At 39.9% G+C, this 24739-nt stretch overlaps 1 protein-coding gene across 1 annotated transcript in view; it reads right to left on the bottom strand.

The window, feature by feature from the left end:
* Positions 1-24739, bottom strand: part of CUNH8orf34 (chromosome unknown C8orf34 homolog) — a 108614-nt gene that overhangs the window by 67451 nt on the left and 16424 nt on the right.

Here is a 24739-nt window from a genome sequence, read left to right as displayed (position 1 = left end):
TGGGATTATTCTCAGCAGCATGAGGAATACTTTTTTTTTTTTGCGGTACGCGGGCCTCTCACTGTTGTGGCCTCTCCCGTTGCGGAGCACAGGCTCCGGACGCGCAGGCTCAGCGGCCATGGCTCACGGGCCCAGCCGCTCCACGGCATGTGGGATCTTCCCGGACCGGAGCACGAACCCGTGTCCCTTGCATCGGCAGGCGGACTCTCAACCACTGCACCACCAGGGAAGCCCAGGAATACCTTTCTTTTAGTGGTGACAAATTCTGTGTGTTTTGGTTTGCACAGAAATGTCTGTTTTTTGCTTTTTGAACTTGAAGATAATTTCACTGTATCTATATATTGGGATTACTTTCCATTTTTTTCCCATTATTCCCTTTGAGAATTCCACCATATTTCTTTCTAAAAAATCTAGCTTTTCCTAGGGATTTTAAAAAGATTTTCTCTTGTTTTGTAACTATATGAGATGATGGATGTTAACTAAACTTACTGTGGTAATCATTTTGCAATATATGTACGTGAAGGCATTATGCTATACACCTTAAACTTACACAGTGCTGTACGTCAATTAAATCACAATAAAACTGAGAACAATGATAATATTGGAAAAAGAGTATGGCTCAGTCAAATCTCTAGCTTGGATGAATAGGTGAATATTTTGGCTTATGGATTCCGGAATGGGTTGGACAGCCAATCTACAGGAAGTGCAGTGATGATGCTGGGTCTCAGGAACAAGTGGAGGCAAGCACCTGAAACCTGCCACGCATCTCTCTCCATCTCTCATCTCACCACATCCTTTATCTTTCTTTGCATCTGGCTTTCTCCACCTGCTAGGAAACATGATTCCTGGTCTTCCAGGACTGCAGTGCTACACAGTCACACACAGCCAACCTACTTAGCTACTACATCTTAGATCAACAGACAGAAGTGAACTTTGAGTCTCTGGGTCTTAAATATAAATATTGCCAGCAGAGATAGAGTGGACGTATTGATCAGGTGCCCACCTGGAGCTATCCGAGACTGAGGCTAGAGTCGTAAGGACATGAAGAAAATGATAGCCTTTTTAATTGCCATGTGAATGTTAAAAATGGCATTTATTAAAAGAAGAAGGAATTGTGGGCAAATGATGACACAGATGCCTACTAAATATAGCTTCAAAGAAGTCACCAGCATAATAGGAACCACATGGAATTAAAAAAAAAAAAAAAAGGCTCTGATCAGCTCCAAGCAGAGTTAGTTAGGCATAGTAAGTGTTTGAATAATATTACAAATACACAACACTCATGCCACTGTATTAAATCATGTGTTTACCAGTTCAGCTCTCTGAAGAGTTCTTGAGGTCAGGAAACATGTCTTAGACATCTTTGTTTCCCAAGATCAAAGAACAGTTCCTGGCACATGTGCTAAAAGAAAGAATGAATAAATGAATAAATCATGTCAATAACTTTACGAAAACCCTTCTGTAGCTGCATTATTACCTGAAAAAAAAATCCCCACAAAAAACAAACAAACCCCACATACCTCCCTTCATAGCATTCAAAACTACCTAAACATGGTCCCCAACCTGTGGTTTCATCTCTTATGATAAGATGCTCCAGATTCTACAGAGAGCAAAAGTTCCCTTGATACATCTTTCATTTTCATATCACATATTTATAGTAGGCTCTCATCTCAGAATAAACAAGACTGGCATGGCCCAGGGATTAGGGAGCTTACATTCTTTGGAAGAGTAAGACAATAAACAAATAATAAAATCAATAAGTAAAATAAATATAGATTCTGGAAAGTTCTATGGAAAAAAGGCAGAGAATATATTAGATAAATGCGGGTAAGATATATTACAGGGAGTGATCAAGAAAGCCTCTCTGAGGAAATGATATTTGATCTGAGACCTGAGGGTAAAACTAGAACCAGACCTTCAAAAATCTAGCAGTTCAGGCAGAGAGAAGAATAAGTGCAAAGAGTCCTGGGCATTGTGGGGCTTGGTATATTCTAAAGAGCTGTCAAATGCTAGCAGGGAATAGGGAGTTGAAGAGGTAGGCAGATGCCAGAACTTGCAGGGCTTTGTCGGTTGACATATAGACTGAATATTACTTTAAACGGAATGCAAAGCTAGTGAATGAAGTTAATTAAGGAACTGAAATTGATTTACCCTTTGAAAAGATGTGCCGAAACTGTTCAGAGACTACTGAACTATATAGTGGTGTTTTAAGTGAGGGTGCAAAGCAATGGCCTGACTTTATACATAAATTTCTAAAAGTAGACCTGACCTGGCGAGGAGTGGGTCAAATCAGCCTAAAGAATGAATCACCCAGGGCTTCCCTGGTGGCGCAGTGGTTGAGAGTCCACCTGCCAATGCAGGGGACATGGGTTCGTGCCCCGGTCCGGGAGGATCCCACATGCCGCGGAGCGGCTGGGCCCGTGAGCCGGGACCGCTGGGCCTGCGTGTCCGGAGCCTGTGCTCCGCAACAGGAGAGGCCACAGCAGTAAGAGGCCCGCATACCGCAAAAAAAAAAAAAAAAAAGATGAATCACCCAGGTGTTGGGTTTGAATGACTGAGCTGATGTCAGTGCCATTCACTATGATATGGAGCAATGAACAAGGGATGCTTCAGTGGTGGAAGACCAAGCGTTCCAACGTGAACATGGGAAAGGAGCTGTGAACTAGCCAGACAGAAGAGACAGATAGTGTTCACAGCAATTTTTCAATTAATATTTTTCAATGCTTACATTAGAATGACAATCATTCTCTTTTATTTGTGTATCAGATATTTATTGAGCGCTCACTATAAACTAGACACTGTGCATTGCAGATGGTCAGTGAACAAAACAGAATGGTATCCCTGCTCTGCAGTTGTTGGTCTGTGGGTTTCCTCTTCAAACTGTCTGGAAGTAGGAAACAAGTGTCAACAGCAGAAACAGAGAATGGGAGACAAAGACTGGGAGTTTTGAGAAAAGGGAAACAAATGAAAAATAGTGACCCAGGAGTGTAGGATTACCTGGCCACTTGAGATCTGTTGTCACAAATCTAAAGTAAGACAAGTTTGTGTGGTAGCGTGTTTTTCTCCCAGCCCTGTTCAGCTGCATTGGTGTAGGCATGAAAGAGGCAAAAATTTGTATTTAGGCAGGTTTATGGTGTAACTAATTGAGTAGGATGAGGTGAGAGAGGGGCAAGGTAGCAATACTTGGGAGTACGTGCAACGGAGCAATTAGGACGACTGGCCACTGGCCCCAGAATTTAAGCTGAGCAAGGACATCAAAGAGGTAAGGGAAAATGAAAATGTGGTAGCATCAATGGATTGGACATCCAGGTAGGGTCAAGGAAAAGTTGGGGTTGGGATACTAGAGGCAGTGAGCTAGATAAAGAGGAGAAGATGGTTGGAGGGAAGGATGCTTGAAAGTGAGACTCTGGAGAACTGCAGTTATTGAGTAACAACAACAGGAGTGGCTAAGACAGGAAATAAGGTGAAAAGTAGATCACTGGGTGAGAGGAGTTCAACAAGGAGGGCAGTGTGATGGAAAGGTCATTTACATGTATACAAAAATTGCAAGAATGAACACAGATGCAGTATTAGAAAGAATGGCAATATATTGAGTTAAAGCTATTGAGAAAAACAGGGAAACCACCCAGACGTCTATAGAGTTAAAACTATTGAGGAATATAGGGGAGCCACCCAGGGGTCTATAAAAGTTACAACTGAGGTGGTAGGCAATATAATCTGATGACACAGTTGAAAGATAGGTCTATTTTTAAATTTTTCCTTAAACCAGTAAGTCTAGAACATTTAAGTATGAATGTTTCCTCTTTATTAGAAGTATTTCATCAGCAAAAACAATTTGGGGGGAGAATGGATACATGTATATGCACGGCTGAGTCGCTTTGCTGTGTGCCCGAAACTATCACAACATTGCTAACCGGCTCCACTCCGATATAAACTAAAAAGTTAAAAAAAATTTTTTCAGCTGGGAAAAAAAACCATACTATTTATTATTAAAATCCAAGATTATAAGACATTAGATGAATATACAAATTTATATATTCATTTTCAAAGAAAAATTATAGCTAATATGCAGAACACCAAGTCAATGTACCAAAAAAAAAAGTTAACTGGTAAGGCATTTAGTCCTAAACCAACATTAAAGTAAAAGTCATGGCATTAAGCATAGACAGAAATTCTTACATAAATTAATTTAGCAGCATGCTGGCATCAAATATTCTCTACTGTTTATGGAAGGTAAAAGAGAAAATTGACATCATTAGTAATTGCTGGTAATAAATTTCTATTTTACAGACACCTAATACCCCATTCACAGAAGGTATGTGCTAAAATCTCTCTCTCTCTCTCGATATATACCTATATCTATATATATCTAGAGAGAGAGAGAGAGATTTTATATATATATATACATTCTATGTAGGCTTTATAGAGTTATATATGTTTTGATAAAAACAGACATCATGTCCTTAAGACTAAATTCCTTAATGAACAATAAACAGCAATCAGTTTCAATAAACCCTCACTGAGTTCGACTAGGCTCACTGCAGCTGGTAAATCACAAGGTGATTTAGAAAGATTCACAATCACTCAATAAAATCCATTTTCTGCTGAGGCAATGAATAATCTTGCCAGCTGTTGTCAAGATGGTTTTACATATGAAGTATGCCGTGTATGCTTATATATTTTGATTTGACCAAAAACATTTTCCCTCAACGCTGAACCTAGACCACAAACACTATTTGGAAGCAGTGGCTCTGTAATGTTTAACAGGTTAAATACAAGTTGGTTTCTTGTATAATACAGTGGAATGACCTTACAAAGCTACACAATGACTAGCCTCATGCCCCAAGGTCCTATTAGAATAACAGAAAGGATGTTATGTAAAAAATGAAAGCACAATAGCACGGGAAAACAAGAAAGAGTGCCATCAATGGACTGGAAATTTTGAGAAACTCTAAAGCATGAAGAACTAAGCAGATGGGGTAAGGCTAATGGTTACATTAGAACAGCCGAGACACTACAGCCCAAGACACCAGAAGGAAGTTCTCTTCTTCCCAAGAGAACCAGAGAGACCATTCCAGCTAAAGCACCAACCATAGGCCGAGGAGAAGCCATCAGTGTAATGCATCAAAGAACTACATTTGGAGCAGCTGGGCTTGTTGAGACCCATCTCCCTCTTCTAAGGGATGTTGTTGGCAGCTGGGGCTTTTACACAGAGTGAGGTCAGAGAACTCTTTTTTTTTTTTTAATTTATTAATTTATTAATTTATTTTTGGCTGCATTGGGTCTTCGTTGCTGTGCGCGGGCTTTCTCTAGTTGTGGAGAGCGGGGGGCTACTCTTCATTGTGATGTGAGGGCTTCTGATTGCGGTGGCTTCTCTTGTTGCAGAGCACAGGCTCTAGGCACACAGGCTTCAGTAGTTGTGGCATGCAGGCTCAGTAGTTGTGGCTCGCAGGCTCTAGAGCTCAGGCTCAGTAGTTGTGGTGCATGGGCTTAGTTGCTCTGCGGCATGTGGGATCTTCCCGGACCAGGGCTCGAACCCGTGTCCCCTGCACTGGCAGGCGGATTCTTAACCACTGCGCCACCAGGGAAGTCCCCAGAGAACTCTTTGCCAATGCCATCTGTCTAAGAAAGGACTCCAGGAATAGCCGTAGACTCCAAGAAGCAGCAGAGTACAACTGAGGTAACCCTGGGCTCCACATCTCATGGAAGGTGAGGGCAGAGTCCGGTGAGTGAACTACAGGAAAGCTTTCTACCCCCAGAGCAGGGCCCTTCTTTCTTGGGGACGTTGGATTTCCACTTGCATATTGTACAAGGAAGTCTGATTGCTAAGCTCTCTAAGCCCATTCACCCAGCTTTCCCAGTCAAGGAAGAGGTCAGATGGGGAATCTACTCAAGTACAGAGGAACCCACACAAGCTACCTATAATAAGAAATCTTATCTTTCATTCATACAGATGAATCGACAACCAGAAATCACCAGAAATTTTAGGAAAAATTGTGCAAGTGTATAAGCAAGACAACTGAGACGAGAAGAAATAGAGCAATTTCAGGAAACTACTGGAAAGAGTGTTACATTTATAAAACAAGAACTTGCTGCCATGAAAAATAAGAAATCTAAGGAAAATATCATATAGCGTCGATGAGGATTAAAATGGAATTGCGAAAATCAAAATATAAATGGAAGGACTAAATAAACTCAAGGCAATGTAGTGATCTAAAGACTAAAGTTGAATAAACCTAATGATAAATGAAATACAAAAATCGGGAAATATACATTAAGAGGTATGGAAGTCAAGATATGGAAGGCCCACCACTCTGTTAAGAAACATTTCAGAAGAATACACTGACAATGCAGATAAGAAAACAAAGAAAAATACAATAAAAATTCCCTAAGCTAAAGAGATATACTACCCAAAGCATCAGACTGAATGAGCTCAGAATTAATCAAAAGACCCTTAACTAAAAATACCCTGATGAAATGTTATGAGTTCACAGACAAAAATAAAATAATAAAAGATGTCAGAGGGGAGAAGTGCTGCCTTATAAAATAAAAAGAATCTGAGTGATATTAAACTTCTCATCAGTAAAACTCAATGTTAAAAAACAAAAGGGCTGTAAACTTTAAGATGCTCACCTGGGGTGAGTGGGGGACATGACCTTAGAATTGTATGAACGGGTCAGGATATAAATCAAATGTGTGGGAAAGGATAAGGATATTTTCAGACATGAAATTCAGAGAGTTTATTTCCCCCCTCCATGAAAAAAAAAAGTTAAAGAAATGCTCTACAATGATAGAAAAGGAATCTAAGTAAAAGCATAACATGAATATAAAAACCAAAGGCAGCCAGGTATTCAGAAATATGGTGAAATGATAGAATTTTTTAATGTAGAATTTGACCTTTAGTAAGTTCTTCAGGTAATAATATTTTAGTAAAAGGTGATTACTTTTCCATTTTTATGGGTATAGTCACTCTACATGACTCTGCAGCCCCACACCTCCTGCTTAGCCTCCACGGTGTCCTACTTCTGGGGCAGGTTGGCTTTCCTCTCCCTGAGAGGCCCACAACCACAGCTCCACCCAAAGAAGATGCTCCCACAGCCCCTTACACTCCAGTCCAGCCAAAGAAGCAGTCTTCCAAGACATCAACACTGGGATCTGCAGAAAGAACAGTGTTGCCCAAGAAGGTCCAGTGTAACTGGATGACCTTCCTTCACCCACAAGGCTCTCAGGAGGTACCATCATGCCTCACCTCTCCCAACTGTGTCATCAACAGAAACACAAGCCTCCCAGTTTAGCGCCCAGACTGTCATACCCATAGTCTTCTGTAAATTCACAAATCTAACCTATCTTCACCCCCTCTCTATGATTCCAGACCCTTCCACCACGTTCTATGACGGTACACTGAAAGAAGGATGGAAACCATGTTTAAATTTACTGAAACTAAAGCCACCAGCAGACCAGCAGATCAAATAGTCCATGTTATTCCTCCCACTTGTTTCCTCTCTGTGCCCACTCGGGCGTTTAGCTCATGGTTGGGTCCCCAGCACCAACTCCTGCTTTACGTTTCAGAACCTCACTCCCTTCCTCTTAACACTCAACTCTCCACCTTGTAAATGAAATACTTTCTGTCAATCTTATTCTGTGCCTGTTCCTTGGTAACATGGTATTTCTGTCCCCATACTTTTTATTCCTTCCTCCAAAAGCCAACATTTTTGTGCCCTTTTTGGTATTTTTCATGGCCAAAGAAATCAGACAAATTCAGGAAATCTGAAAGTGGAAATCCAACAATAAGAATTCTCTAATGGTTTCATTATAGCAGGAAAACAAGAGAGAGTTTATTTTATTTGCTTTGTGATTTTTTAAAAGTAGTTGATTTGCCTTTATTTTAATTTTTCAAGGAATTACGGGAAGAAGTTAAACTGGAAACAAAAATTGAATGTTTATTTTCTTCTGGGTTAGTTTTCAGTAGTGGTAAATAACCAGATTTTGTCCTTTGTGTTTGTCTTGCTGTTCCTCTGTGTATGTGACGCAGGTGGTTATAGACTGGAATACTGTCAGAGGTAAATGACCCTCTCTGGAAAACACCTTAGATGATGTATGAACTGTAACCCATCACATAACCCATCAGCCAGCTGTATGTTCTCTGCCAGTCCAGAGTTGAATCCACCGTCAAGTTCTCACGGCAAGTCTATGAGAACTGTCCTAAAAAGCCATGACTCAGACTGCCTACACCTTTGAATTTACAATATCTTAGGGAGATCAGGTTAGGTAACAGACTTACAATATTTTATTTTAGGACCTGGGTGGACCCAGTGATCCTAGAATAAACCATATTCTTAGGTTGAAAGTATTCCCAAGCTCTCAAGATTGAAGTGTCCTAAGAGACCCGGGTTCGTGCCCCGGTCCGGGAAGATCCCACGTGCCGCGGAGTGGCTGGGCCCGTGAGCCATGGCCGCTGAGCCTGCGCGTCCAGAGACTGTCCGGAAAAAAAAAAAAAAAAAAAAAAGAATGTGCAGAGTCAAAAGACAAATTGACTCACTCAATATGTAGTAACTCTGAGGCTTCCAAAAAAGGGGGAAAAAAAGGAAACCCCAGAAAGTTAAGCGCAAGAGCCAGTGGTGAGAACAAGCAAGCCAGCAAGGGATGGAACATGACCAGATGTGGCCCCAGGAGCCACACCCCGTGATTCAGGCACTCCTGTCTCCCTACAGCCTCCCGCGGGGGCATCAAAGTACATCACAGAAGAGGTGTGACCGCCTCTTCTACAAAGATAACATCACAGAGCTCCTTACTGATGTCTGCTCCCAGTTGAGTGAGGGTCCTCAAGCAGTAATTTGGCACTTGGAGACACGGAGCTGCATAGATTTGAAACTCCTGGATTAGCAGGGAACCTCATCAAGGGGTTTCCAAAGCCTGATGCTTCTCAGTAACCAGGAAGGGGAGCCAGACAGGGCTGGGGTGGCAGGGGTTACTCCCACAGACCCTGTAGGGATGAGGACTTCATTTGCCATCATCACGCGTTGGCCACTGGTTTACAATAGAATAGATGTAGTCATACAGATTTCGTCCCAAAGTTTTCACTGTAATTAGGATGAATACTGACTCAAGGATACATGCGCATAAACAGTTTCATCCTGAAAAATATACTAAGGACAGGATTGGCTGTAACATTTGTGGGGTCCAGTACAAAACAAAAATGTGGAGCCCTTTATTCAAAAATTATTAAGAATTTCAAGTCAGTGAGAGCAGAGCATTAAACCAAGAGTGAGGACCTCTGAATGTAGGGCCCTATGTGACTGCACAGGGCACATGCCCATGAAGCCAGCCCTGGCTACAGGAATGTAAAGAGTTGCTGAGTCAGACACTGCTGTGCTATAAACTGCTTTTTCAGTAAATTTCCCCAATGCTAAAAGTGCATATTCAGCAGACCAATCCAAATACAGCATGAACATCTCAAGTACTTGAAACTTTTTCAAACTGCTAAAAAAATCACTTCTTTGATAGGGATGTTAGATTATGTAAGTAAATTCTTCTGTGCCGAAACAATAACTCTATTTTGTGATAACACCACTGGATTTTCAAAATATTATTTCAGTATACTATGCTTTGCTCCTGATAAGTGTTTGATTACACATTCCTTTCAGGCTATGCTAATCAACCTGCGAGCGTATATTTAAGATAAATAGGATAGTGGTCAGAGATATTAATCACTCATTCATTTGCAAGGGAATTTTAATTAGCTTTGTTTAAGCATACCCATTTGGCTTTTAAATTAATTAAGAGGCCCTGTAGCCTTCTAATAGTTAAAGTGGCTGCAGAAAAATCATAGGGTATATTTTAGTATCTTTATTTCTATAATCTATGTTTCAGGGCTGTAAATTTCTTTATTTTGCTATTCTTTTTTTTTTTTTTTTTTTTTTTGCGGTACGCGGGCCTTTCACTGTTGTGGCCTCTCCCGTTGCGGAGCACAGGCTCCGGACGCGCAGGCTCAGCGGCCATGGCTCACGGGCCCAGCCGCTCCGCGGCATGTGGGATCTTCCCGGACCCGGGCACGAACCCGTGTCCCCTGCATCGGCAGGCGGACTCTCAACCACTGCACCACCAGGGAAGCCCTATTTTGCTTTTCTTTAGAAGATACACCAGGAATAAAAGAAAAAAATTGACTAAAAACATCCAATAAAAAATATGCAGAGACAATTCACAGGACAAAAGGAATGGCTCTTAAACACCGCAACACAATTTAGCAGTGCGTTTCAAAAGTAAAAATGTGAATCCCAATCTAGCAATTCAAAAATCAGAAATATACATGGATATATACTGAGCACTACTATAAGTCTTTTGATAAGATTTTGGCTAAAGAAATAATTATACACTATACTTTGGAATATTTTACAATTATTAAGCAAAATAAGGCAGTTTATATGTACTCATATGGAGCTTTCTACAAGTTAAATTGCTAAATGAAAACACCACTCAGAGTGTTCGTTTATGGTTTTTAGGATAAGAATCCAGTAAACTGGGGGCTTCCCTGGTGGCGCAGTGGTTGAGAGTCCGCCTGCCGAGGCAGGGGACACGGGTTCGTGCCCCGGTCCCGGAAGATCCCACATGCCGCGGAGCGGCTGGGCCCGTGAGCCATGGCCGCTGAGCCTGCGCGTCCGGAGCCTGTGCTCCGCAACGGGAGAGGCCACAACGGTGAGAGGCCCGTGTACCACAAAAAAAAACAAAAACAAAGTTGCTGCAGTTAGATGTGAACTGCCAGGACTTCCCTGGTGGTCCAGTGGTTAAGACTTCACTCTCCAATGCAAGGGATGTAGGTTCAATCCCTGGTCAGGGAGCTAAGATCCCACATGCCTCATGGCCAAAAAATCAAAACATAAAACAGAAGCAATATTGTAACAAATTCAATAAAGACTTTAAAAATGGTCCACGTTGAAAGAAATCTTTAAATATGAACTGTCTACTTAGGAATAGATATTGAAAAAGTGTATGGCTTTATAATATGTACCATGAAAAGTACCCAGCACACTTTCTATTTCTCTGCCTTCAGAATCTGTTAGTTTTCATAGCACTGAACACGTTGGACAAAATGTGGATGTTAGTTTTCTACCCCACAGCATCAACCTCCAGCATAGATACTTGAAGATGACTTGTTTCCTAATTGGCCCTTCCAATACCCCTTTATCATATAATTGTCCTAATAATATAGTTCTAATATAATAGTTGTCCACAGGGCTGTCCCTTAATACACCATAAATTCCTAAACCACAAGGATCTGGGCTCATATATATTTCTAAATTTCTCCTAGTACATAGCAGTGATTTGTATTGATTAAGTAGGACTGTTAATTTTTATTTTAATTTTTTGTTTGTTTGTTTGACACGGTGAGGCAAACATAAGTATAAAAGAGAACACATTCCTTGACATGGAGGAGTTTACAATTAGTATTTGACCAATGAATCTAAACAGGAACAGGAGGTCCCGTTCCAGATGTTCAGAATCTTGAATTATTGGCTGGGGGGAGAGAGAGAGACAGAGAGAAGGAGAGAATATGAAGGTGTGCGTGTAGTAGTTAGATTCAGAGAGGAGTGGAACAAACATAATATATTTTAATACCTTCCCCCTGTAAAGTTATATGTCCAGGGAAAATACCAGGCTCTGCTCTTTTTGTCCCTCAGAGTACGACAGTGTTAATCCCTGGGCACACAAAAGTTGTTCACTAGGTATTTGTATACTGATAGTTATAAAAATCCCTTTGTACTTTTTCCACATATTTGCCATTGAGGTATATCCTCTTACTTGACATGATATGGAAGAGTTCAAATTATTGCTGAATGTTTTGCTAAATTCTCCCTAAAGCTGTTAAAATAAGTGTCAAGTCCTACTCTAGAAAAACTGTAGAATTTAAGCTAAAAAATTTAACAGGATCTTCATATCACTAACACTCAACATCATACATGGTATAATTCATTCAACTACAGGGAGACCTACTGCATTTTCAAAGATGCTGGTCCTCTAATAGTTAATATTTACTTCTCCCTCAGAGGAAAAATGAAATCTTGAGCACAAAATTAAATTAAAGGTACCATAACTAGCGGTGGCCACTAGATGGTAACAGCAGACATGCCATTATTTTCAGAACTAAATTATTGAGATAACTGCCTTTACTTAAAATGAGAAATTATGAGTTTACTGTAAAGCATATAAGTCCAAAATAAGATGGAATTCCTCATTAAAATTGTAGGAAATGTTATAAATTTAGAAACAAAATTACTTTGTACAATTGTTGGCACTTAAATCCATGCAATAATTGCTAAGGGACGCATGTTTCCTCTCTCAGAAATAGCATGACTACCCACTTGATTTCTCAACTATGGCATTATTCTTGATTTCTCCTCTACCTGCACCCCCAGGTAGTCAAATGCTAAGTCTGACTGATAGAACCTCATAATTAGATCTCGAATCTAATCAATCCTCCCCAATCCAGACGCCACCCCCTAGTCCTGGCCACCATCATCTCTCCCCTAGGTCACTGTAATGCTCTCCTAACAGGTATCGCCACCTTCAGCCTTGTTCCCCTCTAATCCATTTTTTCAAACTGAAGCGAGAGCATGTTTGTACTGCTGTCATCTGGTTATCTCGCTCTCCTCTTCAAAGCCCTTCAATGGCTTGCTATCACCTTCAGAATCAAGTAAAATCTCCCACAGATTGTTGTAGGGACCTGCGTGAACTGATTCCTGCTGAATTCTCTAATTTCATCTCCTGCCACTTCTTTCTCAAACTCTGCACTGAAATGTTTTCGCTCCTTTGGTAAACCTTCTAAATGTGTCCTTTCTCTATTTTTTGCCACAATGTTCATTTTCCTTCCCTACACCATTCTTAGGATGCCAAGGGAGGGAAAAGGTCATGCTGAAACTTGACTTTTAGGCTGTGATATAACTTCTGATCTGTCACTGCAACCTAGTACTGTTGCATAATGGTGGGAAGGAAGGTTCACTGCAAAATGCCTCACTTTTCACTGATCTGCTCACATACCTTGTTCTACAAAAAATGTGAGATTATTAGTGAATTTTATTTTGCTTCAGGATATCCTCCATTTATTTCATCAACAATGAACAACTCTGCCTAGAGGAATGTGTCAATTCTCCACATTTTTATATTTAATCAGATCCTATTAATATAGCCAACATTCCTTGTAATATACAGAATGAGATTGAAACTCTCCCTGGGTTTCAGAAGGACTAGACTTGAGCAACCATCACTAATACCTGAATTCAACTCATGTTACTCTATTAAGTTGTAGGAAATTCACTAAATATTAATACATGGATATATACCATTTCTGTTTTCAGCATTTCCATCTTTCATCAGCCCCAGATAATTAGGTTAAAGCATAAGTGAGAACTACAGCATTGTTTTACAAATGAAATGAAATTTTGGCTAGTGGATTAAACAAAATTAAGAAATTAAGAAAGTAATGTGTTTCTCTAATATATTCCCTTAGGAAACATTCCATTAGGAAACATTTCCAAGGTCGACATTCAATCCTCCGGCTTTTTCCAAAGCTTAGTCTTTATTTCCTGAAGCCAAGAACATGATGTTATCTCTTTTCAAAATCATAATAACCTATGAAAGAAAATAGGACCGTAGTCCCTAACAGGCATATTCTTCAAACCAGGAATGGACTGAGGATGAACTAGGGTCAATCTCCTTTAAAATGGATTCTCAGAGGCTACCCATTTTTTACATATTTAATTGGAATACTTGTATTATTTTTTAAAGTAATGTACAATTGGGGATAAAAAGTATTTGGTAAGCAAAATTATTTGTAATGGAAATTTTTTAAAATATTTATTTATTTATTTATTTGGCTACACTGGGTCTTACTTGCAGCACACAGGATTTTCATTGCTGAGTGTGAGATCTTCGCTGGCATGTGGGATCTTCTTTTTTGATTAATTAATTAATTAATTAATTTTTTTTTTGCGGTACGCGGGCCTCTCACTGTTGTGGCCTCTCCCGTTGCGGAGCACAGGCTCCGGACACGCAGGCCCAGCGGCCATGGCTCACGGGCCCAGTCGCTCTGCGACACGTGGGATCTTCCCGGACCGGGGCACGAACCCGTGTCCCTTGAATCGGCAGGCGGACTCTCAACCACTGCGCCACCAGGGAAGTCCTAATTTATTTATTTTTGGCTGCGTTGGGTCTTCGTTGCTGTGCGTGGGTTTCCTCTAGTTGCGGCGAGCAGGGGCTACTCTTTGTTGCGGTGTGCGGGCTTCTCATTGAGGTGGCTTCTCTTGTTGTAGAGATGGGCTCTAGGTGTGCGGGCTTCAGTAGTTGTGGCGCACGGGCTCTAGAGAGCAGGCTCAGTAGTTGTGGCGCACACGCTTAGCTGCTCTGGGGCATGTGGGATCTTCCTGGACCAGGGCTGGAACCCAGGTCCCCTGCATTGGCAGGTGGATTCTTAACCACTGAGCCACCAGGGAAGTCCCTGTAATGGAAGTTTATCTATAATGTCTTCGACTTTAAAAAGCAAGATAACAGTTTTGGCAGAAAATGACTTTTTATATTTGGGGAAAATATACAAAAATTTATAAAGATTAATCCAGCAAACATCTGTACTCAAAACCGAAGTAACATTCATTATTTTTATTTCCAGTTTTTTCTTTTTACTATAAGATAAGTAGAACACTGCAAAGAAAAATCAAAATCTCCTACGCACCCAAGTAAAGATGGGAACAATATATTTTAGACATGGTCTTATATATCAGAGGAGAAAAATGGACAATTTAAAAAAGGGTATTGGGACAATTTGCTTTCTATACATAAAAAAATAAAATCAGATTCCTAATTCAAACCCCATGTAAAAATAAACTCCAGATTTATTAAAAGCTTAAATGGGGCAAAAAAACTATTAGAAGAAAATATAAGAAAAAAATCTTTATAACCTCAGAAAAGGAAAATATTTTATAGATAAGAAACAAAAATCATGGCAAAAAAATGGAGAAATTAATAATTTTGAAATCAGAATTTACATTCTCTTCAAATCAGTTACCCGTTACCAACAAAATTATCCAATGTGTTTTACGTGAGTGACAAGTTGTATGAACTATTCAGTATGTATTAGCGATAGTCATCAATTTTTTTGGTTTTTCCCTTCTGGGCATGTGGTAGGATTACACTTTCCCAGTTCTGGCTGGCCATGTGATTTACTTTGCACAATGAAATGTGAGAGGTGATTATGTCACTCTGGGCAGAAGCCTTAAGAGCCAGTGCACGATCTTCCATGCTCTCGTCCCTCTGCCGCGGTGGCCAGTCATATTTCAGAAAGTGGAGGCTCTCGAGTGAAGATGGCAAAAAACAGAACTCACCACTGACTGTAAGAAATAAACTTCTGTGCTTTAAGCTACTGAGATCTTATGGTTGTTTGTTACCCATCACTTGGATGGCAATATGACCAGATCATGCTGGACTCTGATAGCAAGTGACAGAAACCCAACTCAAAGTTGCTTAAGGGAAGGAAAGCAACAACTAGTTAACAAGGTCACATAGTAGAAAAGGAATGACCTCTTGAAACATTCATGGTTACTTTTCTCTGACTCTTGTCATCTTCTCTAAGCATGTTGGCCTCATGCTCTTAAACCAGCCTCTTTCATGGCCACCAGCACATCGGTTCAGCTTTGAGCTTTGAGATGGTAAAGGAAAACATTATCTTTTCCAGTTTAAATTTGAAAATTTGGGGGACAGGACTCTGGTTGATCCATGCATGGCCTGGCTCCCATGCTTGTGTAAGTTACTGTGGGAAAATGACAAGTTTTATCCTAAGATCTTAATAATAGCTCCTCCTGTGGTTTTTATCAGAACTAAATGAACTAATCCATGTGAACACGTAGCTCACATAGTAACCATATACTAACTATCATTAACATGACAACTGTGTGATGGTTAGTTTTATGTGTCAACCTGGCTAGTCCACAGTACTCAATTATTTAATCTAACACTAATCTAGGTGTTGCTGTAAAGGTACATTTTTTTTTTACTGTCAGTTACCAATATTTTTTTTTAGTGGGAGTATAATTGCTTTACAATGTTGTGTTACTTTCTGCTGCACAACGAAGTGGATCAGCTCTATGTATACATACATCCCCTCCCTCTTGGACCTCCCTCCCACCCCACCCCATCCCACCCATCTAGGTCATCACAGAGCACTGAACTGAGCTCCCTGTGCTATACAGCAGGCTCCCACTGGCTATCTTAGACATGATAGTGTATTTATGTCAAACCTAATCTCCCAATTCATCCCACCCTCCCCTTCCCCCACTGTGTCCACACATCTGTTCTCTACATCTATGTCTCTATTTCTGCCCTGGAACTAGGCTCATCTGTACCATTTTTCTAGATTCCACACACATACATTAATATACGATATTTGTTTTTCTCTTTCTGACTCACTTCACTCTGTATGACAGTCTCCAAGTCCATCCACATCTCTACAAATGACCCAATTTCATTCCTTTTTATGGCTGAGTAATATTCCATTGTACATATGTACCACATCTTCTTTATCCAGTCCTCTGTCGATGGACACTTAGGTTGCTTCCATGTCCTGGCTATTGTAACTAGAGCTGCAATGAACGTTGGGGTGCATGTGTCTTTCTGAATTATGGTTCTCTCAGGGTATATGCCCAGTAGGGGGAATGCTGGGTCGTATGGTAATTCTGTTTTTGGTTTTTTGAGGAACCTCCATACCGTTCTCCACAGTGGCTGTATCATGTAAAGATGCTTTGCATACATGGTTAACGCGTACAATCTAATCTAATGAGCTGAAGCCTTAAGAACAGAAACTGAGATTTCCTGAAGGAGAAATCTGTCTCTAGACTGCAGCGCCAACTCCTGCCTAAGTTGCCAGCCTGCCCCACAGATCTCAGACTTGCCAGCCTCTACAACTGCATGAGTCAATTCCTCAAAATACATCTCTAAAGGATCTGTTTTCTCTGGAGCACCCTGACTGATACAGACTACAACCACATTCACAGGTAACCTTCCTCTCCATTTTACAGATAAAAGACAAACAACAACAACTAAACTGATAAGCAGTAGAATTTAATTCAATTCGGACGCCATGATTCCAAAGCCTGTGGCCTGAGGGAGATACTCAAGCTGGGTTTTTAACACTGGCTAAAATTCCCATAGTGCAAGAGAAAAAGGAAAAAAAGAAATAGACAGGGATGAAAAGCAAGAGTCTGTCCCACTTTCAAAGAATTCTATGTGATACAGCCTCCATTCATGTTCCCTAAAGAATTCTATGTGATACAGCCTCCATTCATGATCCCTAAAGAATTCTATTTGATACAGCCTCCATTCATGATCCCTAAAGAATTCTATGTGATACAGCCTCCATTCATGATCCCTTCTGATTTGTACTAACTTCCACAACCAGGGCATTTGCTTTGTACACATTATCTTAATGCTAGCTATTTCTTCTTGACCCGTTTGTGGTTTATGTAGAAAGCAACAGACATCAGCTTTTAGGTCAAAAAACTTCATAGATGTAATCCGTGAAATCTGGCTACCTCTCAGACTTTTCTTTTCCAAGGAGAAAAAACTCAGTTCATGGTCCTTAACTCATGGACATGGAATCCAAGGTATTAAAATTTTAGGACACTGGTCCAGGAGACAGACTAGCAGACTCAGAAGCAGAACCCATGACTCTCTCATCTCCAATCGAGTGTATTCTCCTTGAACCTTGCTTCCTCCTCATTCCTTCCATGGCAAAAGACCCCACGCCAAAAGGAAAGATACAACAGCAAGGGAAAAGGGAAGACACATTCAACTTTGAAACAAGTTGCACAAATCTGGGGTAATGGTGGAATCACCTTTTCACTAATAGCTGTGGGGATAACTTCAAGAGTAACCAGGTCACCAAAATGCTTACTCACATGCCTTAATACATAAGCACCTTAGGACAGAGGTTCAAAGACAAGTGGTCATCATTAGGATTGCATAAGCCTAAAAATAATTTCCATCTAAAGACACCGTCCTTGAACCAGATATTCTTCTTATGTGAAAAGTAAATATATTTCTATCCACATAAGTTCACCAAGACTTTTAAAATATAGAAGAGAAATTGTCAAATCATCTCTTCTATGTATCAAAAGATTACTGTATTTCTTTAATTTGGTCTCACCTTCGATTTTTAATATAGAACCCTTTGGATAAATAAGTCTCCAAGTGCCTGATAAGTTCTGAGTTCCTAAGAAATAATTGAAAAAGATATTGTCACCCATGCCTTTTACAATATAAAATTACAGAATAAGTTCATACCTTTAAAGAGGGAGGCCTGTGTGCCATGAACAGCAATGTGGATCACAAGTAGACTTAGGTGTTGGATGTGCTCAAAATGTGCCTATAAGTCACCACCACAATGCTGTACAGCCATCTTTCTTTCTATCTCTCATGGTCTCTCCTACCTGTACTAGGAGTATTCTTATTTTTTATAGCTTGTGCCTCACCTCTACGTAGCACTTGACAGTATACAAGCACCTTATGATACCTCATTTAATTCATGGAAGTTATGCAAGTATCATCATCATCACACATGTGGAAATTGTGATCCTAGATCCTAGATCATGCTGGATCACCGAGATGGAAGCTGTATATTCAAATTTGATAACTTTCTACCTACTATTCTTTTACCTTGATACTTTACAGGTTCCATGAAGACAACATTTTGCTCACTAGTCTATCTGCATTTTCCAGCAGAGAGAGAGGATTTAATAAACCCCTATATAATGAATGCATACTAAAATCTGGATGCCAGATCTTATTAGCAGTGATAAGGCTTCAATTCACTGAATTTCTGGTGGGCAGCACACTCTGTAATTGATCATTTACGTGCACACTTTATCAGTAGACTATGCAGAAGGGTTATGGTGCAGTCCCTCATCAGAAATGGCTAACATGAAACTGATGACGCTCATTAAAGCTCAGTTCAGAGCAGTGGTTCTCAAAGTGGGATCCCTGGACCAGCAGCACCCACATGCTTGGGAACCAGACGTGCAGATTCTCAGGTCCCACTTCACAGCCACTAAACCAAAAGCTCTGAGAACGGGACCGAGAATCTGTGCTTTAACAAACCCTCCAGATGACTTTGATACATGCTCAAGTTTTGAGAACTGCCAGTTTAGCAAGACAATATCCACGGAAGATGGTTTGAAGGATATGACGTCCTTCTACTCCTCAAAATAGTCTAAAGCACAGGCCACGTTACTGGCCCTCTGTAGCATCCCTTTGCCTGCACTGTGTTTTGGCATCAAGGCATTGACCTGTATCCAGAAAGAATAACTTTAAAGATAACTGTATGTATACCCATTTGTTCATTTCTTCGTAGATTCAGTATCACAACACCATATTTGGTGGGGAATGGGGGAGAGGAGGAAAACAGGTCTCTATTCCCAAGGAACTTAAAATTTGATAGAAGAGAAAAAAATACTCATATCAAAATGCATACGATAGTGACATGGGTGGTAAGTGGTTACAGACACTTTATACCTCAGAGGAGGAGTTGTTTCCAGCTGGCTGAACAGCTGAGGAGATCATATGAGACTTCTTATGACCGCTATAAGGAAGGACAGCTATGTTCAACTCCATTGAGGCTCTGGAGCAAAATACAATGAGGTTAAGCAAGCTTAAAGGATGGAGTTGCTAAATAAAATATATATGCAATTACATTTTATCCCCAAACTCTTGTTACAAGCTTTGTGAAGAATTTTCTCCATGGAATAATAAGTAAAGGGGGGAGGGGGGAAAAATAAATTGTCTGTTTTATCTGAAAAAAAAAAACCCTCAAAATTGGTCTTGGGGATTAAAAAGTAGAGGCAGTCTTCATGGAACTCATTATTGGAAATGATCAGTGGAAAATAACCATCAACAGTAGAAAGCAATTAAGTATTCCATGAACTCGCTACCAGGAAATGTAGTTGGTGCAAGTCAGAAAGTAGCTCCCTAAATGTAAAAGAAGTCCTACAACTATCATAGAAAGTTCAAGTTTGTGGGCAATGAAGCAGCTTTTACTAACTGAAGCTAAATGCCCAAATACTGAGTGAGGGGAAATAACATATAATACACACACTAGAGCTAAAAAGGAAAAAGAAACACTCACTAGAAATGTCACATTCGTGCTCCATTGCCTGTTTTGCATTTATTTTAGACTTCAGTAAACAATGAAGTATGTATCTCAAAGAAAGAGCTACTTTTTATTGTTTTTAGTTCTGTCCAATCATTAAGAGTGGCTTTCTATATGATTTTTTTTGTTTAGAAAAAATCACACGGAGTATAGACACACAGTACCACAAATCGAATTCTCTTAGTCTGTGGAAAATCTCCATCTAATTCAGTGTCTTCTTCTGTAGGAACTCTGTTTCTCTTCAGGACCTTTTTCATCATCCTCTCCACCACCAGCACTGAGCATCACCCCCACCCCCACCCCCCACCCATCCCTTATACCCAGGTTCTCTATTTTTATTACTAACATTACCTTTTTAATCCACATTAATTCACATTTGATCCTGATCAACCCTCACATACTCCATAACTTCCTACCCAACCCTCACATACTCTACAACTATTCAATTGCATGTCCTGTTTAATAGCCCCCACCTGCTGCCGCCCTTTCCAGTTGCACCTACCATCTCCCTAGTTTGGGTCATCGTCATCTTTCCCTTGGTAATTGACACCAACTAGTGCTCTCTACATCCCAGCCACCCCACACACCACTATAAGATGTATCTTCCTAAAGCAGCAATTTGATGCGCACGACCATGTCCAAATATTAGCCAGTCTTAATAGTTAGTCCAAATATTAGCTGGTCTTAATACCAACTTAAATATTAACAAACATAATACTTAGTCCAAATATTAGCTAGTCTTAATACCAACTTAAATAGCTGGTAACTTACTTAAGTACTTACTTCCTGCCTGACATTAAAGTTGATCCATGTCTGGGACCAGTCTGTTGTCCCATCACCATCGTCCACCATCCTTAGACACGTGTACCGTCAGCCAACTACACCAAACTGCTCCTCCGAGAAAACATTCCAGTCTCAGCAGCCCATCTTTGGATCATGCCATCCTTTGACCTGGAATGCCTCCGTCACCTCCCAAATCTCTTACTGTGCTGAAAACTCTTCTAACTCAAGATTCATCCCAAATGCAACTTCATTCACTTATTCATTCATGTGCTCACTCAACAGCTACTTTTTCGAGCATCTACTGGACAAGACACTGGGAGATGCTGAGCTAGAGCAGGAAGGGGAGGGCAGTGTGACCAAGTGAACAACTTCTGCCCTCAATAAACTTCTAATTGAATTAGAGGGTAAGAGAAAACATAATTAGCAGTAATACAAAGAACACTTTCCGAAGACCTATTGAAAGTACTAAGCAAGAGCCTTCAGGCTAGAGAAGGAGGCAGCTTATTCTGCTAGGGAAAAAAACCAAAAATCATGTTTCCTTCATCTTGTATTCTTTTTTTTTTTTTTAAGATTTTTGATGTGGACCATTTTTAAAGTCTTTATTGAATTTGTTACAATATTGCTTCTGTTATATGTTTTGGTTTTTTGGCCGTGAGGCATGTGGGATCTTAGCTCCCCGACCAGGGATCAAACCCACACCCCCGTGTCGGAAGGTGAAGTATTAACCACTGGACCACCAGGGAAGTCCCATTCATCTTGTATTCTTGACTGGTAATTGGTTTATATACCTCCTACGAACATTTGCATTTTGCAAAGACGTTTAATGCCTTTCCCTCAAGCAATGGTTATCAAGCTGTGGTGATTTTGTCCCTCAGGGCATATTTGGTAATGTCAAGAGTCATTTTTGATTGCCACGACTGGGAGAAGTGTTACTAGCATCTAGTGGGTAGAGTTGCTAAATGTCCTACAACACGTTCCCCCACAGCAAAGAATTATCTGGTCCAAAATGTCAACAGTGCTGACGCTGAGAAACCATGCCCTAATGCCATAAGTAAGATGGAAGCTTAAAGGTTTACGGAAGTTCGAGTGGTAAAAGGCATTTTGGAAAGAGGTGAAGGGAATCCCTTAACACTTCTCAAACCATAACAGAGATCCAAGTAGAATTGGCAGTTACCTAAAACCAATCTCTTATGTCATAAACCCTTAGGAGCTTATAGAAGGAAAAAATAAACTGTTCAGTGTTTAAACAGTTAATATCATCAGGAAGTTGTCATGTTGTTTTTACCCATTGATTCCAGTTTTGTCTCCTGAACATATACAGACAAAAATATATGTTCCATACAATAATCTTTCATGTATTTGAAGACACAGGTGATGTTCCCCTTAAGTTTTATTTCTTAAATTTAGTATTTCTAAATATTTCAAACATTTCTCATTATCCTAGCCATTATGGCAATGACAATTGCATTTAGAATATTTCCAATTAAATGTTGAACTTCATCTTTATTCCTATGAAGGGTCATATTGTTCATCTTAAATTCCAGGCTCTGCTTTTCAAAATTCTGATTATATCATCCATGAATCTTTAAAATATAGCTTGCCTTTCATCACCTAAGTCATTGGTAAAAATATTGACCAGGACATTTCTGGCACCAGCAAGTCATTGAGTACTGCCTTCCAGGCTCCCATCAATCACCAGTGCATCCTCCTGGATAGGGTGGTCCAACAAGCTCCAAGTGACTGTACTATCACTCAATCCACATTTCTCTACCTTATATATAACCATCTTATGCATATGGAAGACTTTTCCAATTGCCTGGGAAAAAATCTCAGGCTATGTCTCCTAAATGGATCGTATCAGTGAGCCTAGTTATCTTATATCAGAAAGGAAGATTGAGCTAGAGTGAAATGATTTGTTTTCAATAAACTCATAGTGGCTTCAGTGGCACAGATTTCCCACTCTAAGCACACAGATTTCATTAATCAACATTTCATCATAAATTCTCTGATTTTACTATAGAACAATTATTCTTGTCTTCTGCTGAATATACCTAGCCTACTACCTTGAAAATTAAAAATCCTTTTCCTGCCTCCCATACTTTGGCACTTTTATGTTCCAGCTTGGCAAGTCTGGCATGGGGATGAAGAGCAGCGATATTGATAGAAAAATACCTGGGTTTGCATCGTAGCTCCTCTATCTGATTGATGTATGACCTTAAGCAAGTTAACCTCTCTTTGCTTCAATACCCTTATCATTAAAATGGAGCTAACAAAATTCCCACATAGGATTGTTGTGAGAATCAAATAAGATATATCCTGGTGCTTAGAATAGTGACTGACACATAGTAATTGTGGTTAGATGTCAGCTTATTATGACCTCAATCCAAGTTCTTTAAATTCAGAAGGATATAAGTGCTCTGGAACAAGAAACCTTTAACTGATTAAAAGTATAGTGCATTATTTTTTCTCATTTCTAGATCTTCAGCTTCCTCTTAATCAAGAACATCCAATTTTGCAGTTTTTTAAAGATAATCATTTTTGATAGAAAATATATCAGCAAAATAAAGGTAGAATTATTCCACTTTTTCCATGTCATCTGCTAAAATCTCACCATCTGCTCCCACCATGAGCTCTGTTCCATCATGACATTATTAGAACCTGTACTTCCAATCTTTCAAAATATATGCAGAGAGAGAGAGAGAACAATACCTTTGGCTAGGTGGAAATAATAGTGATGTCTACACATAGTAACTGAATCAATTTCCTTGTCAAAGTATTTTTCTGTATTTCAGCAACCAGTTTCAGCCAATTAATCTAATAGTGACCAGCAACAGCAAAGGGTAACTTGTACACAGTAAACTCATACTGGCGTCCACTGAGCATTGTTTCTCTTCCTTAGTACTCAGTGTTCTTTATTATACCACGCTTAACCATAAGTCTTAGAATTTTAATATTAACCAATTAATCTTCTCTTCTTTCATTTAACAAGTAAAGTGATACACTGGCAACAAAAGCACGGAGCCAGAAGCAGAGGCCAGCTCCACAGATGACACATTCATTCCAAACATGATGTTGGGGCCACTCAGCAAATCTCCTAGAATTGATACAAACAGCAATACATTTGGATGTAGAATACTAAACTGGCAAAAGTCATTGAATACACGTTCTTCTGGTCCATTGCTTTTGCTGATATCGGTTCCCTCTGTAATTAAGGAACCCATTAAAACTTCAAAGAAATGGGCTGAGAAGTCTAAATTGATGTTGACTTGAGATGCAAACAAAATTTTAAATTAATAGTTTCAGAAAGCAGAATTTGAACAATTTCTGTCTGTAAAGATTTAGCTTTAGTTCAAGTTATAAAAATGGGTAAAACCTCCCATCCTATTGTATCCGCTGAGAAAGGGCACTGTGGTTAAGTATCTCCTTATAAGTAGGACACACATCTGAATGGCAGACTGCTTAAAATACACCCATATCGATCCCAAAGTCTAGTACGTTGCTTTTAGTAAAACAGAAATACACCGGCCACCCTACTGGAAAAGATACACAGCTTCATTTAGACTGCCTAATGATATAAACCTGGATTCCTTCATTCAGTAGTCTCCCAGCATATAGTTACTGCCAGAAAATTCTCTTGGGCACACTGCTGCAAAGTATTTATGGAGATACCGATGGCCATAGAAAGGATATGACCATAGAGAGAATCAGGATAGGCTCGGTGGAGGCAAGGTGAGGTGAGGGAGTTTTTTCCTAATTTCTTCCCAGAAAGGTGCT

The sequence above is a fragment of the Neophocaena asiaeorientalis genome, unplaced genomic scaffold, assembly GCF_003031525.2.
Source record: "Neophocaena asiaeorientalis asiaeorientalis breed wild unplaced genomic scaffold, Neophocaena_asiaeorientalis_V1.1 scaffold299, whole genome shotgun sequence".
In the NCBI taxonomy this organism is placed as follows: Eukaryota; Metazoa; Chordata; class Mammalia; order Artiodactyla; family Phocoenidae; genus Neophocaena; species Neophocaena asiaeorientalis.
This window is presented reverse-complemented; position numbering and strand designations above follow the sequence as displayed.